Below are 4,466 nucleotides of genomic sequence, written 5' to 3'. Positions count from 1 at the left end.
CATAACATTGAAACACTGATTTACCAAAGGACGAATGAAATTAGTGAAATGACGAACGTTTGCTTGTGGTTATTTGAAATACAATCGTTACAAAATGAAACCGTTTGATCCGTGCTGTGATTGGTTAGCATCAACGCGCTTCGTTCGGAAACACGTAAAACCATAGATTATGTGAGAGTTTAATACAGGCTGACGCAACTAGGAACAAAATAAGTTTTGTATGGAACTTGTTTCGCAAATCTTTGCCAACGAAGAAAAATAAAACGTCAGTGCTATTTATTCTGTCAAGTTTACATCAAGTCAACTGTCAGCCTAATTGTTTTGTTTGTTATGAAGGCTTCAATGTTTTGTTCGGGTATTTCGTGCAATTTCTTTATTATTTAGTGAAAATATCGAAAATAGTGAACCGTAATCAGAGTAAAGAACGAGTTTGTTACAATGCCACCGAGAAAAAGGTTTACTAAGTGTGAAATATGTGGCAAGCGAGCCACTCGAGAAAATCACGAAAAAAGGGATTTTATGGCGAAATTTCCCTTGGATAAAGACCGGTACGTATTGCTTTAGATACTTTTGACCTTATTTTGGTGCAGCAGGCTTTAAACACATCGAAAATTTGATATTTTCTATTATTTTTAGTTGTGAACTAGGGATGTACTAAAACTATCGATAATTGTATGTTTATTTGTATATCAGTGTAAGTAATTAAATAAAATATGTGAAATTTCCTGAGAACTTGCATGCAATATGACACAAAATTAATTCGTCGAAGATTTTCAGTGGAAAATTATCTATCATCTATGCATTAATGGTCATTATTTAACATATTTTTTTTTTAATCTAGTAATTATTTAATATATTAATCTGAAATGTAAGTAAATTAATCTCTCTTTTTGTGATCAATAAAAAATATTATTCGACATTATTACACAAATTGACTTAATCCCATAGGAAGCTCAATAAGACATGTGTTGTGGGTACTTAGACAACGATATATACATATAAATACATAGAAAACGCACATGAGTCAGGAACAAATACGCATGGTCATCACATAAATAAATGTCCGTACCAGGATTTGAACTTGGGACCATCGGCTTCATAGGCAGGGTTACTGCCTAGTAGGCCAGACCGGTTCTCATGATTAACAGACATATACTTAAATACATAAAAAGTAAGAGCATTGATAAAGGGTTGTTGATAGTTGGATGCCAAAAAAAACATGATTTATATATGCATATTACCGCTAAATAATAGTTGATCATCTCATTAGCAAACACTTGGAATATAAACTGTACATAACCAAGGCTGTATGTTTTCAGATGCAGGCAGTTGGTCAAATTTGTTGGGAACGAAGACCTGATACATCTTCCCATAGAAAAGTTACATTTATTGAAACATGTATCTGCAGATCATTTTGAAAATAGTGCTTTTAATAAAAAAAAATAAGAAAAAAATAGTGAAGGATTTTATAATTACATTCTGAGTGTAACGAGGTATTCTAAAATAGAATCCTAGCGTAGTGAGGGATTCAAGTGTTAACGCCTAAGGGTGGTATTCCACCTATGCAATTTCTTTCTCCAATGTGTATTGCGTCTCACATTTTGCTTAATAACAGAGTGAGCCGCAATGACATTGGACCAAGAAATTGGATAGGTGGAATACCACCCTAAGGTGGAAATATTTTTGCTGCCACGTGATAAATTTACGTACTGCTTTTTACATCACCTATGGGGAAATTATTATGGTACAAATAAAAAATAAATAAATTTAATTAATGGTAATTAAATTAAATAATTTAACCTAAGAAGTATGCAAAAAAAGGAAAAAAAAGTGATCCCTCCTAGTAGGAAAGAAAAGTACTACTTTGATCCTTCCTAGTGGTGAAGAACAACAAGGTGTTCTAAAAAAAAATCAGGTCCACATTAAGCTCGACCACGTATTAGTCCACTCATAGAACTATCTACTATATAACATACAACTTAAATGTGGACTCGATCCTAACTTGATTTCGAGTACAAAATTTGTAGACAAGAGTGTATATTTCAACCCTTCCCATTTTATCGATATCGATAAGAAACGCAAGCGTGTAGCGTACTACACTATTTAAATTGCTTATGTTGGTACTATGGTTCTTTGACAGTTCTTTGTCGTACATTTTGGTAAGGATTTGCGAAACAAACGGATTCCACTCGGTAGTATGGAAGTCCCGTCTCTTAAAACGTAGTGATTATATGCTCTTTGGTTTAATATTTTATTGCACGAAAATATATAGTCTTTTAAGCCATTTTTTTTAGTTGAAAAAAGCGGTAAAATAAAAAATTGTAAACGCGAAGGGTGGTCGTCCCATAGAAAATGTGAAATTTGCGCCTTTTTCTACTGATATACTTGTTTAACCGGTTATAGTTTAGCAAGCCATTTCCGTTAGTAACATAAGGCGGTAAGTAAAAAAAAGCGGCCAAGTGCGAGTCGGATTCGCCCATGAAGGGTTCCGTACCATTTATAATGTATTAAAAAAAACTACTAACTAGATCTCGTTCAAACCAATTTTCGGTGGAAGTTTGCATGGTAATGTGTATCATATATATTTTTTAGATTTTTCATTCTGTTATTTTAGAAGTTACAGGGGGGGGGGGACACATTTTACCACTTTGGAAGTGTCTCGCGCAAACTATTCAGTTTAGAAAAAAAATATATTAGAAACCTAAATATCATTTTCATCCCACACGTATGGGTTTGATGAAAAAAAATTTTTTTTTAATTATGACGTATTAAAAAAAAACTACTTACTAGATCTCGTTCAAACCAATTTTCGAAAAAGGGCGGGAAACTTCAGGCGCGGTGGACGCGGTTTTTCGTAACTAGTTTTTGAAATTGTATTTTACAGGATTGGAGTCTGTATTTAGTGTATATATTTGTAGATTTAGATTCACTTTTTAATTATTTTTAGTAGTTAGGTGTATATAGTAATCGGTAAGTGATAATTATATGTAATTTCTTATGGGGGATGGCCAGCCCCCTGACCCTGGGGGAACGATTCCCTCAGGGTCAAAAACACCAATGGATTTTTTAATTTCTGCGATAGAGTCATCGATGGATACTGTATCAAATACTACGGACGTAACTTTAAAGAGGAAAATACTTTCACGAATGTGTACCAATTGTAATAAAAGAAAGCGCAAATCTGGTTCAAACAAGATAAAAGATACAGATTGTGTTTGTGTAAACCAATCAAAATTGAAAGATAATGCCAGCCATCCACAACAAACTGAAAAGCTGAATCCCATTGTAAATTCGAATTCGAAAATACAAATACACTTAATAACTCCATACCTACTCATGTGCCCATTGGTCGTGACCGCTACCAACAGTCAGATGTTGCACCTTACGTTGTACATGTTCAAAAAGAAGCCTACACTGATGGCACAACTTTACATCCAATAACTTTTGGTCGCTTTATGCGACAAAATAACATCCAAGGCGTTGTGAACGGCAGTCTTAAATGAATAGGGAGAAATCGTGTCAGCATTGCATTTGCTACATTCACTGATGCTAACAATTTTCTATGCAATGAAAACTTAGGAAAAAACAAATACAATGCTTTCATCCCAACATTTAATGTCACACGCATGGGAGGTGTACCACTTGACTGATGATGAAGTACAGACTTCTATTAACCTGCCAATTGGCTGTGGGCCAATTATTAAAATAAGAAGAATAAAAAGGAAAATTGTCAATAACATTACTCAATTTGCGAATACAGGTACCGTTATACTTACTTTTGATGGGCAAGTATTACCTACCCGGGTGTACATGTGCTACATGGCCTTGCCAGTAGATGTATATATATCCTACGGTTCAGTGCTTCCTTGTTGTCGGTTTGGACATGTTAAAAATCAGTGCCGCTCAAATCCAAGGTGCTTCAAGTGTGGACAAGGTCACTCTGGTGAATCTTGTCATGTAGAGGAGGATGACTATCAGTGTTGCTTGTGTAAAGGTTCACATCAAGCCACTAGTAAAAAATGTTTAGAATTTAACAGACAAAGAGCTATTAAAGAAACTATGAGCAAAAGTTGCATCTCTTACATGGAAGCTTCCAAAATTCACCCACCTGTGTCTAAGGTGTCATATGCTGGGGCCTTGCTTGCAACACCATTGTCATCTTCCTCACAAACACAACATGATTTACAGAGTTACCAGGATATAATACCAATGTTGAATAACCAATCTTTTGAAAAAACTGTTTTTCTTAAACCCAGAGCTCCTGTAAAGTTAGGCAAAGGGTATGATAGAAATGCACATTCAGAAATAATAAGACAACCAGTTATCCATAGGGAAAAACCTGTGTTTAATAGTAACAAAGAAGAGAAGCCTAGTATTGATGATATAGTAAAAGCTCTTATGAATTTAATGTCCCAATCTAACACAGTATCACCGTCCAACGTTGCAGCAGTTATTAATGCTTTATA

General features: G+C 34.6%; 1 long non-coding RNA gene across 1 annotated transcript; it reads left to right on the top strand.

Annotated features, from left to right (window-relative positions):
- The first annotated feature begins 434 nt into the window (after window positions 1-434).
- LOC133525919 (uncharacterized) lies at window positions 435-1,456 on the top strand. Its single transcript, XR_009800648.1, has 2 exons — window positions 435-548; window positions 1,320-1,456. It is a non-coding gene; the product is annotated as an uncharacterized LOC133525919 (long non-coding RNA).
- Window positions 1,457-4,466: the final 3,010 nt, after the last annotated feature.

The sequence above is a fragment of the Cydia pomonella genome, chromosome 15 (genome assembly GCF_033807575.1).
Source record: "Cydia pomonella isolate Wapato2018A chromosome 15, ilCydPomo1, whole genome shotgun sequence".
Classification (NCBI taxonomy): domain Eukaryota; kingdom Metazoa; phylum Arthropoda; class Insecta; order Lepidoptera; family Tortricidae; genus Cydia; species Cydia pomonella.
Note: the sequence above shows the minus strand (reverse complement) of the source record. Positions and strands in the feature narration are given on the sequence as shown.